At 44.9% G+C, this 15619-nt stretch overlaps 1 protein-coding gene across 1 annotated transcript in view; it reads right to left on the bottom strand.

Annotated features, from left to right (window-relative positions):
• Positions 1-15619, bottom strand: part of CUBN (cubilin) — a 398149-nt gene that overhangs the window by 122810 nt on the left and 259720 nt on the right. The gene's annotated exons all lie outside the window — the stretch shown is intronic.

Raw genomic sequence — 15619 nt, 5'->3', positions numbered from 1 at the left:
GAGTTTGGCATTACTCTGGCAGTGTGGGAAATATGTATTTCCCCCCCCACACCTCTCTCCCTCCCCCTCCCCTCCCGCAAACGGATGAACAGTGAAATCGTGAGCCTCACTCACTAGCTGCATCTCGCAATGACAGCTCTTTCTGGAGCAGACCGAAAGGAAGACATGTGTTTAGCAGCCTCTGGGTACCCTTCAGGTCGCCGATCGAGAATTAAAAGGTCAATCCACCTGCTTAAGGCTTCCCTGAGGCTGACCTGACATATTAGTGTTTTCTGGGAAATACTGCTTTAAATGTAGGGAAGCTTTACAGTTGCCCATTGCCTATTGACATAAACCTCCCACCTCGCGCAGTAACAGAGATTAGCATCTCTCACAACTTCGGATCTCCCTCTTCTCCCCCTTCCCCGATTGCAACCATGAAGGCAGAGAAGGAAGCGGTGCGTTCTGTGAATTGGAATTGACGGCACTCATCACCGACTGTCGTGCTTTCCCGGTGTTAAAGTCAGCCGCCGCTTCGCTAGCAAACTGACATCGGGGGAAAGAGTTGCCTTTTCTGTAGAAGCCAAAGGCAAGTGCCGGGCATACGCAGATCAACAGATGCCTGGACCTAAGAAAAACATCTCTCTGGCTTAACCCGGGGCCAGCAAAGCGTTTTGTTAAGTCCTGATTTTTCTTCCTTAAAAAAAAAAATTCTCGATCTTTTTAATTTTCCTATTTGTGTGTGAAAGTTTTCTCCTCCCCTAAGGGGTGATGAGCACCTCCGTGACTGAGTGGGAAGGTGAATGTGCAGTATTAGTGGCATTTCTCCTGAGAAAATACTAAGGAACTTGTCCTGCTTACAGATATACAAGGTACACAAAGAGCTGTTTAAATAAACAAACAGAATTGATTCCTAAATCATACTTCTGTATTCAGGAGCAATGGACGTCAATCAAACGCGGGTGACATTTGCCTATCAATACAGGGATGATGGCTGGAACGAGTGTGACTTATTACAGCGAGGCAAGAATCAGAAATGAGCAACAGCGGTAAATAGGACAACAACCAAATAATGGCATCTCCAGCGATCAGAGGGCTGTGATCTTGTCTTGGATTTTATTATCCCCTCTCCCCTCACCCGTTCTCTTTTCTTCCTTTTCGACTCCGCAACACAATAAGGTCAAACAAGCAGGCGTTGGGAAACAAAGATTCATTGATTCTTCCCTTTCAGCAGAAATGTCAGCAGCTCCTTTTGCTCTTTCCTGAGAGACTCAGAGGCAGCGAGTGTGTCCACGCTTCGTAGAGACGGGCCAGCCCAGATGCTTATCTTCCGATAAAGCTTCCATTTCCCACACTTGTAAATATCCCTTGCTCCCCCCCCCCCCCCTTATTTCTTTTTTCTTCTTCCTTCTTTCTCTCCTCCAATGCTCTGTCTTTAAAAAATGCTTTATCTGGCACTGACACAAGCTAGCCAGTTCCCTCAGCTAGGGGCTTCCCCTAAAGACCCAGGAAGGCAGTTGAGCACACTTGGAGGATTATGCTCATATCTCACTGCTCTCCTCACCCCATAGGAAAGGGCTTTCAGCGGTGCTCTTTCATCTGGGCAGGTGGAAAAGTTATGGCAAGAGTGACGGGTCCGTCTCAGCCTGTAGCTGGGCCCTTGAGGCGTTGTATTTAGTTATCCCTAACCCAAGTGGTTTTCATGACAGAGATGCCCATAAACCTCCGTTGCAACAGCCATGTTAGACGCTGGGAAAAACACTTTGCTCTCAAATAGGCACCAACTTCTCATGCCCTGTCAAACCATAGTGATGCTGGGTGACTTACTGGCATCAAGCACGCTCTCAGTTTCTTACTCCAGCTATTGATAAGCCTGATTTTCGAAGTGAAGTCCTACCATGCCAACCACATTCACCTTCTCAATAGACAAATAATTTTATTCGCGTGCATATTGCCAAGAGTGCTCATTCACTCTAAACTCTTGCAGACTTTCTCCCAAAGAAGACAGCCACAAAAATCACACCTTGAGTAAGCAGAATTGAGAGAACAGGGAAAGTACTGGTGGTGGGTTGTCAGTGGACCTTGTGAGCTAGCTGGGAATACAGCCTGAGACCTTGAATGCCAGACCCATGTTTTAGTTACCAGATTATCCTTAGTTTCTAAGGAAAAAAATATTCATTGTCCAAGAAAACTAAGAATGGGAAACCAAAGGGCTCAGTTTTTCACTGGAGCTCTCAGTATTCTGGAGCAAAGTTAAAGGAAATGTAGAAACCTCTTTTTATCATGGGACCTTTGTTTTCCTAAAGTGGTATGTCAGAGCATTGATTCACTATAATTAAGGCTTGAGTAGCATTTATGCTATAATACAATCTCCTCTCATGCTAAAGGCTAACAGTCGAGCTTGACAGTCCATTCTTAATATCTTAGTTGTACCTATGTGAGCTGCAACCGGTCTTAACGTTAAATTTCTTTGTATTTTTGGAGCCCTCTTGCAGGCTTGCTCCAGCCTTTCAGCCTGTTTGTTTCCCTTCCCGTCCTCTGGGCCTTTACACATTCAGACCGCAGCTGGTGTTCAAGCTGTATCCCCTGCAGCTTCTGTTCTTTGAAAGAGCCTTCTCACAGCTCTTTTCCTTACTGACTAATTAGTTAATGTTCATTCAGAGCCTTAAAGATGTACAGCATAACATGCATGTCCCTTTTACACGTGTGACATTGCCTCAGCGCTAATATAGGGTAAACATGGAGAAAATGGTGTAAGAACGCATCCACTGGCACACAGGGGAACACATTCTGCAATTGCCAGGCACAAAATGGCTTCTTATGCCTGACGTGCTAAATTCAAAGGGTTAACCCAGCAAAAATACCATGTGAGAAAGGGCAGCCCGATACCAGCTACGGTGAGCAGGAGTAATGTGGAAAAAGGCATATGCCGAACAAAGGAGTGTTCGAACGCTGAGCCAAGTTCCATACTGCTTCTGCTCTCTCCTATCTGCATCTGTTTTGCTCTTCCTTATATTTTAACTCTTTTTTATTATTACTTTACTGAAGCATTTTGAATTTCAGTCAACTTAAAAATTAAGGCTTTGCTGCACTGTACCTTTATATGCACTGGTTTAACTATGTGTGCCAAGGTTATGTGTCCAACCTGAATACAAGTGATCGGATCAAGGAAAAACAGGCACTCACTCCAATATGTGAGTTCAATGCTACAAAATAAAATATATCATAAAAGGAGGACAAATATTCATATCAGATGGCTCAAAGTTACCGTGGTGGTGACACCTTTGCTGCCTCAACCATTCCTGGTGTCCTATTTCACTTCTGCTCACTCAGTTTGCTAAAGTCTCAGGGCATGTGTCATGTAGTAGGCTCTGGACAGGGACACATCCTGTACCAGTTTGGGTAGAAGCTGGTATAGGCAGTGTTAACTAAGCTCTCCCAGAAACTTGCTTTGGTCAGCATGACTGAAGACCATCTGTGTTTATAGTGGTGCAAGTTGCCCACTGGATTATTTAATAAAATTAGACTTTTATGCTCATGGAAGGAAAATCATCTTCAACATACGAGAGAAAAAAATTGCTGTGCTGTTTTTTTGAAGGTTTAACCTGCCCTCTGGAATGTCGGAAGCTCTTCTGCAGGGTATTCTCTGCTATTCAGGGATTTGAGCCATCTTTGTGTTTGCGTGCAATTGGAAATAGTCTGGATTTAGTTTTGCTAATAATGCCCTTTGAAGATCTGCCTCTGAATGCAAAGGCAAACACGAAAATGAACTAAAGAAAATGTGTCCAGGCTTGAAAGGGTTACAACCACTTTTCAAACCCGAAAGAGGGAGAATTCAGGGAGGGCTGTCACTAAAGTGACAGGGCTCAACAAAGAGAATTTGCAAATAAATTCCACATAACTCTTCCTTTTTAGTTTTTAATCTGAAAAAGCAGTCAAACATGACTAGTTACTGGGTGGGGTGTCAATTAAAATGGAAAGATCGGTACCCAAGTCATGTATATCATGTTTTGACTGGTGAATTACAGCAGATACAGAAACATGTCTGAGTGTGTAAAAATAAGTCTTAAACACATAGGGAGCTAAAGATTACACATTCAACTGAGCAAGTTTAAGTATATGAAATAATCATGCATGCCACTTTATAAATGCCAACATAAATAGCAGTAATTAGCAATAAAAGATACCCATAATTGCAAGTGACCTTGTTTATTCCAAAGTTTAAACCACTAGTTGCAAGCATAAAAGATTGTTCTTGCAGGTTTCTCCTCTCCTTTCTCCCGTGCCTGCAAACCTCCTTCTCTCTTTGTGTTTTTTTCACAGTGATGCTCGTACTTCAGCCCCAGTGGTGCCTGGCCACTTGATTGCTCTTGCACTGGTGATGGTATAGAACTGCAAAGATCTGTACCTAGCATCAGCTTCACAGTCTCTGGGTAAAGATGCACCCACTGAGATCCTTTTTATATCTGTCACGCCTTCCGAGTGGCAGGCCCATGCTTTCCTTTGCAGGAGGAGCTGTGAGTTGGACAGTTTCTAGTGGGGTTTCCAAGAGCCATGGTGCTATGGAGGTGCAATTGAGCAACGCTTGCACCAACCAGTAAACAACTCCTCCACAAACAGCCTCTATCTGCCAATAAATGCACTGCATTTCAGGATCTGGGTTTCAAACAGTGAGGTTTTTTACACAGCACTTCTGCCAGCTTTCATCACAGGAGCCTGGACACCCTGTGCCCCCAGGCACCAGGATAGTATCTGCTTGAAGCAGGGTCCATTTCACAGTCTAGGTCAGCCATACTTGCTGAAAACACCCTTTTCACCTACACACCACACCTCTCCCTTTCTGTAGGATGGGTACTTTAACTTGTCACTCTTTTGGTGTAGAAGTCGGCTTTTGTAACTGCCTATGTAACCACATCAGCGGTTGTAATATTTTTCATGTAAGATTTTTGTTTGAGCCCCCTCAACTCCCTCCTGATCAAAATCCATAGCAGATAACCTGTCATAAACAGGCACACAGATGAACTCACAATGTTCATTAATAACTCTCAAAATACAGAGATACTCTCATAAGTGCTATTAAATCAAGGAGTATTGCTAATAGTGAAGGCTACAGTGTCTGCATGCTTATGAAGATGTAAATAGTAAATACAAAGGGGTGGAAGATAAATGCCTCTAACATGGGAGTAAGATTAAACAGCCACTTTGTCCCTGCTTAAAACTATACCACTAAGCAAAGGCATAAATCATGTTGCACTTCTATTAAAAATTATGTCAGTTGTTAGAGTCAATCAGGAGGAGATTTCCAGGTGATTTGCCTGTGAGTATGATTTTGGTTACCTTTGAAATGGTTATTAGCCTGCCAATGATATTAAAAAGAGATGTTAGGGGGGGAAAGGCAAGAGCAGAGACAAACTTTTCTAAACTGTCATCTGCAATTTACCCTTCCTCCTCCAAACCCAAAGGACTCCCTTTCCATTGTTCTACCAACCCAGCAATCTTCTGGCGCTTCATACTGGAGTCCTTTATATTCATCAGGAGGTTGATGGGTGAGCAATAAGAATGGATGGCTGGGAGTGGAAAACTCAAAATTAAAATCCCCGGAGTGGCAAGATGCCCAAGAGATTTATTTTTTCTTCAGTCATCCCCTCAACTGATTTTCTTTTTGTGCCTGATTATTGATTTCTGGAGTAGTTAATGGTGTAAATTACTGTTCAAATTGCAGTTATTTCTGATCATTCATTTTTCTTCCTATCTGTTTCATTAGTTAAAGTGGGAGACACTTTGATCCCAAATAATTTTCTTTACGACAAAATGGCATACAGTGGACTTCGGGGTGATCCTGCAAGATCAAAGACTGAGCCTTCGATTATTATGGAAGGCACCTGTGATCAGAATTTGTGAAATTTGTCTGTGCATCTTTAAAAAAACCCATGCTGCAATATTGATCTCTAGGCCTGATCCATCACAAACTCTGAATTGCGCTACTGAGGTTGAGTAGTTAACTAATACAAGTGAGATCTACTTTTTTGCGTCACATTTGGAGCACTGCAGAGCACAGGGAGATACAGGGAGTGCTCTCATCCCCAGAGGGGACTGATTGTATTGCACCATGAGGAAGGGACTGAGACGTTTCCTTGATGCATTGTAGAGATACGAGCCATGCAGAAGAACCACTGTGTATGTTTCCCAGCATAATGCATTGCCAATGCCATTACTAATAGGCTACCCTGCATTGGATGTAACTTTGGGTTTGGTATTTGTGAATTTAACTTGAACTTATGCATTTAGCAATAACAACAACAACAAAAAAAAGGATGTAGATTGGAGAGAAAAATCAAAGTATTTACCATCTTCTGAGATATGCATGTGTTCCTAAGCAATATATACATTTTCAGCTAGACAGTTGGTATTCTTTCCATACAGCAATAAAACTCTACTATGCAAAATTGCTGCACAAATCCAAAAAGCATTGGAGGAGAAGAGGAATGCGACTGGCTGGGGAGCATGTCTACCATCTGGGGACTGAGATTTCCTACTCTCCAGGAAGAAAAAATCTCAACTGTAATTTTCTTGTCATGTAGTGAGACATTATACATATGTTTATAATATGCAGAGGCACACACATGCACGTATATGCACACAAATGTAAAACAGAAATGTGTATGGTTTTGTGGAAGCAGAACAAAACACTAAAATCTGTGTTTATTGCAATTCAGCAACCTGCTATTTTATCACAGAATCATAGAATATCTTGAGTTGGAAGGGACCCATAACGATCATCGAGTCCAGCTCCCTGCTCCTCACAGGACTACCTAGAGCTAATTTTGTGCATTATACCTATACATACATGAATATGTATATATATAAGCACATATTTAGTATTTTATTATTTAAATGCAATCCAGAAGAGCAGGATAATATACACAATATTCCATGAAAATATTCTCAATCACTGGCTCACACGTGGAGTTACTCTACTGAGTTAATTGATAGAGTGCCAAATGCTGTTTGCACTTTACACATCAGTGACTCCATTGGCCTGGAAGGAGCCCTCACTCTTGTGTTACTACGCAGTGAAGCACACTATACTTATACTAGAGTTTCACTGCTATTTGTGAGAATGGATTTTAGCCTTGAATCTTCTGTTTAATTAACTTTAAATCGCTAATGTCAGTCTTTAAATATCTAAAAGAGGCAAGAATCTTTTATTGAATTGAATGCCTGTGAGAGAGAATGAAATGGGAAGAATTTGCACTGAGTATCCTAATAAATGCCACTTCTCCCTGCAGAGCTTGGAGGAATAAGAAGAAAATACCCGAGGAAAGGGCAGTGCCTCTGAGCAGATTAAGACAATGTGACTGGGAGACTGCTGCGGACCTAGGTTACAGAGGGAACATTATTTCTGGAGAGCAGCATTTCTAGCCATAATGTTGTAGTGACACGGTGTTGAAATAAACATACTCAGGAGTTTCATTTTAAGTCTGGCACAACACAGCAGAGAGAGTGTGTCTGCAGGAGGAATCTTTGTACTTGGATGCACAGGGCAGTGCTGCAGTGAAGGTGAACAGTGGAAACTTCAAGGCAGCTTTGACCAAATTCTTCCTCCAGACAACTTGTCTGGCAACTGTGCCTCCAACATTTGTCTCCCACCAGGTAGCGATATTAGTGACTTTAAGCACAAACTAATTTGCTGCCAGATTTTTCACTCAGGTTCCTTTATTCAGGAAGCATGGCAAGTGGAAAGCAGTATGCTGTTGTGCTGCCAAGCATGGATGTCATGGGATACAGCCATCAGACAGGCTGAGTCTAAAGACTCAAGAGTCAGAGTTCCCTCTTTATGTATTAATAATCTCCTTAGGGATTATATCCCAGATTTATTTATTTATTTATTCACAGGGACAGACATCAATTTGGCAATTAACATATATTTTAACAGGTTTCCATTCTTAATTGTGTCATTATCACATCTCCTCACTCAATCTATTACACCTTTCTTTATTTTAAAATGTTAATAAGCAGCTACTCTAGTATATGTACTACATATAGGGCTACAGCTTAACGTATTCTCCCCAGGTAAAGAGGAGCAGGGTGAGGGGTCTATCTCAGTGATAGCATCACATCTGGGCTTCCCTCCCTCTTACTATGCTCAGTGGACAGGTAAAAATACAGTTGTTTTATTGTATTTTTCAATGAAAATAAGCCGGCTCACCGCTGTGATTCAGTGTGTCACGTTAGAACAGCCTTCTTCATCTGCCCAGCTTCCTCCATCTGCGCAACTTCAGACGAGTGGCACAAAGGATAGACTGAGCTGCCTGTGCTATTTCCTTTGCAGGGCTCTCTTTCATTTGGACAGAGAAGAGGTCTCAGTGCAGAGGATGTTGCTGCCAGAGGACTGTGAGGGGATGGCAAATGCAAAACCATCCCCAGAACTCCAGTCATTCAGAGAATTCACTTGCTTCCACTCTGGACAATCAGTCCTGCTGGGTTCCTGTTTATACAGGTGTTACTGCCAGTTTTCCAGAGTCTCTTAGTGGGAACACTTTGAATGCTCTGGGCCCACAGACGCCATCCTGGAGTCGGGTCTTTATTCTTTACACATTTATTCCCCTTGCACTGGTTTATCTTCAGCCGTATAAAACCATAAACGAACTAATCTCCACTTGCTTCAGGTAGAGTGAAAATACAGACAGAAGCTGATTTTTGTCACCCTGCAGACAGAGCAATAGGGAGAGAAGAAAAAGCATTCATCATGCAGAGGCCACTCACCACAAGGTAGGTGATGGCCATTTTCAGGTAAGCTACATGCTGTAGTTGAGGTTCTTGATTCTGCAAAAAGGCATGTGTTTGCCTAGCTCCACATGAGAACTGTGGGAAGTGGAATAGCAAAAGTCTGTGGCTGATCTTGCTGAATGGGACAGATGGAAACCCTTGCCAAAAATAGCTTTGCTAGAAGTAGAACACATGGTAAATTGCATTAATTTTAATAATTGCTTTTTATGCTTTGATAAAAACTGGCAAAGACCTAAGGATCCTCTACCCAAGATAATTAGCATAGCTCTCCTTGACTGCTCCCCTGTACAGAGAATGCTGCTTTGAGGCTTTTACAGCTCACAAAATTGAGAAGGATGAGGCTGCCCACTTGTGCCGGGAAAGCAGAGTGCTTGCTTGTGTGCAGTACCCACAGAGAAAACACCTTTGCTGTGGGTAACATCAAGCAGCTTGAGGCCAGTAAAGCAGCGCTGGCGGTCGTCTGCAAGGGGCATGCTTGTCTGCAGCCAGGCAACATCCAGTGTCTGTCTGGCCAAAGGATCTCGCACAGGCACACTGTGAAGGGGAGCAAATTCCAAGTCCTTGGAAAAAAAGAAAAGTCCTTTCTCCAAAAGGAAAGGCATATTTTAAATTTTTTTGGTGGTGTTCCTTTTTTTTTTTTTTCCCCAGTAGCGGATACACACTTTCCTGGCTGCTGTAGGAGAAGGGAACAGGCAGCTCCTTGGCCCACTGCAAAGGGGGTTTCTGCCTACCATGGTGCCACGTACCGCTGCTACTTTGCCATGCGTGAAGGGGTAATGGGAAGTGCATGTCTGAGCAGGGCTAAAGGGCACTGTAGCTGCTAAAACACACTGCGTGTTCACTACCGCTTCTTCCAACAACCTCTGATTAGGAATTAGGGATTCTTGACTTGGAAAGGAATCCTCGTATCAAAGCAAACTCTCCCAGCAATGGTGCTGGGTGCAGTTGCAGACAGCACCAGCACTTTGTTTATTCCAGCCACCTCACTGCAGAACTAAATTGGTTCAGTCTTGTGCCCAACTACAGCTAAACCAGAACAGCACTGTGGCTGCTGGCAGTGTCCAGGCAAGGGGGCTGTGCCAGTGACATGAAATTGGTTCTAATTGATGTAGTTAATTCAGAACATCTGTTGCTCAATAGGGTCTATAAAGATCTTTAATTACCTGGAGGACGTGGGGGAGCCAGCAACGCCTGCATTTCTTTCCTGTTCTCAGGAATACACAATGTGCTTCCTACTCATGGTGCTACACATTTCTTACGTGAATGAAACGTATTCTCTTTTACAGCTAAAAAGTGTGCCTGTCAGTCCACATCAGAGCCAGTCTGCGATACAGTCACAAACCTGTCAGACTCAGGTAGGCAAGAGGCCATTGTTCAGGAGTGGTATTTGTCCCTCTTAGATTAAGGAAACTCACTGGAACTGCAGTCTTGGAAGAGCACTGTGTGACTGCAGCTGAATGGGGTTGATTTTCTTCTTCCTGCCAGGGCCAACCTTGTGTAAATAGGGTTTGTGCCACATAGGAGCAGCCTGGGAATCTCAGAGTGTGTGATAGAAACTTTTAAATATAGAAATATAAATGTGTCTGCACACAACTAATGCCTCTAAAGGACACCTGAGCTAAACACTGTTGATTTGTGAGCGCTCGATACTGATTGTTCAAAGTGCCTGCGCAGACAGACTGAAAAAATCCTGCTAATTGAGGTCTTCTCCAGCCACAGGGATCACAGAAGTGAGCAAACCCTTCCCCGAACGAGGGGCCTGCTCCCTCAAGCGTGCCATGGTTTGTTTTTTTCCTTCCCAAGCCAGGACTGAAGCACCCAGGCAGGAGCTCAGCAGGGCTGGGGGGATGCTCTCACCCAGGGAGGAGGCAGCTTCCAGCTGCAGGTCCATGCGGCACCCCAAGGTGCTGGTCATCCAGCATGCCTCTGCGGGTGTGGGTTACGCTCCTGGTGCCATTTGTATTGGGCAATTTTTTCAAAGCTCAGTGATTTAGATTGACAAATGTATTCTGGTCTCCTAATATGTTTTCTTCACATCTTTGCTGTGTTTTTCTGTAAGAATTATTCTGTTCAGCAGCTCAGGAAAAACCAATCAACAGCTAGAAGGTACAGTCTGCTTCACATTTTCACACAGAATTACAATGCCTTTTTTCTTGTCTTATTTTTTTCCCCCTCTGAAGAATGTATTTGTCTCTGTTTTCCCCACTGACATTATCCTGTGTCTCTGTGCTTAACTTGATACTCCCCTACCCCTCGTGTTTTTGTTGATGTGTGTCTGTGAGGTGTACCCGTTCCATCTACCCTACTGGTATTGCTTCTGCTCCCACTTTTTTTCCTACAGCTGCACTGTGGCTTAACAGCCTCTTGACAGAGCACCTCAAATTCTCTTATGTTTGTATTGCTGCAAGTGCACAGTGAAGCCCTCTTCAAACACAGCCATTAGCTGAGAAACACCACAAGAGGAGCAAAGAACTAGGGAGAAGTGGACATACTTGAACAAGCACTGCCAAAGGGATGAGATATTCTGGAGCTGCCAGCTTGAAACATTTGACTGCATCACAGGCAGCAGATGAGGACAAATTTCTGACTTTTCTGCAAACCTGTGGGTTTTCACTGTAGCTGAAGATGAATGTTTCAGTGTGTTAGGAGATGAGAAATCTTAGAAACACCAACAGAATACCAAAAATGCTGCGAGGAAATGGAGCTGATTCAGTTTCTTGCTTTACTCAGTAATCAAAGAAGTTGTTTTTGATAGCTTGGTAGTGAAACAGGCTTTGTCATTTTCCTCCCAGAAATTAGCAGCTTTATTTGCATCACTGTGAAGATGCCAAAACCATGCAGGCAGTGATATGACTACAGAAGCTGCATCTTAGGACTGATGGGGGTGCCCAAACCCCCAGCTTTGGCACCTATTGAACAGAGCCACAAGCTTGTGCTGATAGGCCCCATACATGTTGAAACCCAGCTTGGCACTGGTGGGATTTCTGAGAAGTGCCCGTGAGGATGCTATTCTATCTATACTGGTGGAGTTGAGGAGGTTTGTGTGATGGCAGACAAGCCATTCTGTAGTGGGTAATTAAAAGGAATAGATACTGATATAGAAGAGTCTGTACGACGAGTGAGTTTTGCTATCTGGGAGCTATTTCCAGCATGACAGATACAAAGTTATCTGAGCATGCTAGGCAGAAATTGCCTTTCTTTAATCCATCATTGAGAAGTTCTTTGTCCTGATACTAGGAGCAGACTGGATTATTTCTAGAGATAGTGCCTGAATTTCTCTTTAGAGCCAAGTTTCTGGACTCTACAGAGGGTCAAATTTGCCCTGCAAGCTCAGGGTGGATGTTTTGGAGGGGAGATGCTGAAACAGAGCACTTCAAACATTTACAGTCACCCAAGTCTTGTGGTTGGCTCTAAAGGGGAGGAGGGAGAAAAAGAGACACCACAACCCACCCTGCAGAAGGTTCTCTGCTCACTGCTAGGGAATGGCTACAGAAGGAAGGAAAGCCTGCTTCTTAACGGTATTAAAATGTAGGAATTTCTTCTGGACCTGAATGCTGACACTTCACTGCTCAACAGCCATGAGAGCACAAAGATTCTCCATATGTGATACTTCGTAATGCATTCACAGGCTAAGAAAATTGGGGCTGCAGGCTGAGAAAGTTGGGGCTGTTCGACCTGTAGAACAGAAGCTGCGTGGAGACCTCATAGCAGCCTTTCAGTATCAGAAGGGGGGCTATAGGGATGCTGGGGAGAGACTCTTCATTAGGGACTGTAGTGATAGGACAAGGGGTAATGGGTTCAAACTTAAACAGGGAAGTTCAGGTTAGATATAAGGAAGTTCTTTACTGTGAGGGTGGTGAGGCACTGGAATGGGTTGTCCAAAGAAGTGGTAAATGCTCCATCCCTGGCAGTGTTCAAGGACAGGCTGGATGGGACTTTGAGCAACTTGGTCTAGTGTGAGGCACCCCTGCCCATGGCAAGGGAGGTTGGAACTAGGTGATCTTCAGGTCCTTTCCAACATTCTGTGATCCTATAATATATTTGCCCATATTTTTCCAAACTTCTACAGAATGATCAAGCTGCAGAGAATTAAACAAATCCAGATCCAAACATTCCTTGCTCGAATGCTCTAATTGTGCTGCTCTGACCTCTGTCCCTTTGTTTGTATGCTAATCTCTGTGCCAGATCTGCTCTGAAGAACTACTCATATTCTTTCTGAACTGCACCTGGCCACCGCAGCCCACCTCATTCACTGCGTGCACCTGAATGGTAACCCTAAAAGGTAACGGTGGGTCACATCCGAGTTTGCTTACAACATGCTTGCATTTTCTATAGCCCACTGCACATGCAGAAAGGGAAGTCACTTCACAGCCTGTCTGAAAGGGGAATTGCGATCGATGGAAACAAGCATACAAGACGCGTACCAGCATACCAAATGTCAGATTAAAGCATTTCACGCCACTCAGAAGCAGTTTAGCACACTTTGTTCAGAAGGAAAGTTCACAAGAACCCCACCAGCTTTCCGGCAAACCAGCCTTATTTGAAATGGCGAGGGACACGCTCTGTGAAATAGCAGCAGAGGATTCCCACTGTGGTGCCGTTAGCCCTGTTCAGACAGCCACGCAAGAGGCCTGGCTTTCAGTAATGTGGAAATGCTCCCTTTTGCTACAGACCCTGGGTACTGAGGAGATTTATCTCAAGAAGCCCTCAGCCCCCAGGCGCTGCAGCAGGGTGAATGATGAGAGCAGGCAGGGCATGGCTGTCCCTGCACCGGGCACCAGGCTCCCTGTCCTGGTCTGAAGGTTCATCCTCTCCAGAACGTCTTGTAAGTCCCAGCTGGGGTATTTGCCTTCATCCACCCCCTTGCGAAGTCTGACCTTTTGCCCTCCATTTCCTACACCTTTTCCTTTAAGAGTGCTACAACTTGACTACCAGAAGCCAGGCTAAAACCAGCCATTGCTCCGGGGCTCCGAGCAGTGTGGTGAGTACAGCCTGAAAGGCAGCTGAGCCTCCTCTGCTGAAACAGAGAACGTTGAACGAGGGTTATTCCAAACACAAGTTTTATCTGCCTTCCTGGTAGGAAATGCCTGCCATGGCACTCATAAGCAGGAGAGCAGGCCCAAGTGACGAAGGACATCCATCTCCCTTTAAAGGGTGAATAAAAGGAAAAAGACATTAAATAAAGACAATGTGGAAAAGTGGCTGATTTGAGAAGCATAATAGATGTACCATCTTCTTAATAATCCCATGGAAACTGATCATCTCAGTTTACAACCAGTTTAAGGTGAAACTCGGAAAGATGACAAGGCTGAGTGGCCATAACCATCACTTTAGAGGGGGATTATTCATATTATAGGGAGCAGTGAATTACTAAAAAGCCTTCTTCATGTCTGCATTGCTTCAATTACTCCCAATTACTGTCACTCACTTCTGTAAGGGATTTCTTGCTGCTGTGTTTGCATAGGCAGCCTCCCTCTGCAGGGACAGCACCACAGCCCTGGGCAGCGCTTCTTATGTGCCACCAGCTCCACAGCTCACTCCTGCTGCCCTGGGCTTCCTACATTTTGGAGCAGGGCTTATCTGAGCCCCAGGACAAGCTTTGCATAGGTGGGATGCACAAAGAGGGGTTGCTCCCATCTCCTCTCACCACCACCACCCACTGCATCCAGCCTCTCCTTCCTTCGCCGTCGAACTAATTACAGCTGTGTCCTTCTGCAGGGTTGACCAGCGCCGGTCAACCAGTCAAGTGTAGGGACACCGAAGCCTCCTTTATGCATGCTTGCACTTAATCCTGGCCAGAAATGAACTGACTGCCCCAGGCAGGCCTCCGTGTTTGTGAGAAGGTGCCTGCTCTGCAGCAGCTCCCTTGGCTCAGGCTGGGCTCCCCCAGTGCAGACGGGTAATTGTCTCCTCTTGTCACAGCTTTTTCCTCCCCTTCCCCTGTTGCTGCTTTGAGGAACTCCTATTAACCCGGCTGATTTCAAGACCATCAAAAAATTGCCTTGAGACTCACCCAGTTATTCACTCTATTATACTGCTTCCAGAGTCCAAAAGCCGTGGCAAAGGGGGAGCAAGCAGTTGGAGGACCGGGCCCAGCTTTCCTCAGTGATTGTTACAGCTTGCCTCCCCAAACACTGGAGCTCACAGGACTGAGCCACAAATGGCTCCTGCCACCAAGTGCTCTGGTCTGCTGAGCCGTGCCTGCGTACCTGTGCCCATGATGGTGCTGCCTCTGGCTGCTCACTGGTCTTTGCAACCCTCCTGCTGTGGCAAAAGGCTCGCCCGCTTGTAGATGTGGCCCCATGCCCGGTCCTGGGTGCCTGTATCCCCTCCCCATCAGCATGTGGACAAGTGATAATCTCCAGCAGTGCCAGCAACACCCTGGTGCGTGGCTATACAAGGTGTTCCTGAGACTGGAGTAATGCACCATGTAACTGCTAATAACTGCTGTGGAAATCATAGAATCATAGAGTGGTTTGGGTTGGAAAGGACCTTAAGATCATCAAGTTCCAACCCCTGTGCCTTGGTCAAGGACACCTCACACTAAACCATGTCACACAAGGCTCTGTCCAACGCAGCCTTGAACACTGCCAGGGATGGGCCAGTCAGTGGCACCTTCCTGCTGGTTAAATTGGTTTCTCCTATGCATTTATTGAAGGCAGGACATAGTGTCCTCTGCCAGTGAAACCATGGCATAAACTGGGTGGTCTTTTGTTAATCTCATGACCATCAGCTCAAAAAGGTTAAAATCCCATTGGATCCAGGCCTCTCAGTGCCTGGCTGCTCCTGGGGATTGAAATCAAACCTCCTGCAAACCCAGGCAGGGAGCTGAGCCCAACCAGCCCCCAGG

Source organism: Pezoporus flaviventris, unplaced genomic scaffold (assembly GCF_033815535.1).
Source record: "Pezoporus flaviventris isolate CSIRO_AGI_PZ_B2104156 unplaced genomic scaffold, CSIRO_AGI_Pfla_v1 ptg000047l, whole genome shotgun sequence".
NCBI classification, from domain to species: Eukaryota; Metazoa; Chordata; class Aves; order Psittaciformes; family Psittacidae; genus Pezoporus; species Pezoporus flaviventris.
The sequence above is the reverse complement of the archived record's forward strand: the minus strand, read 5'-3'. Positions and strand labels throughout refer to the sequence as shown.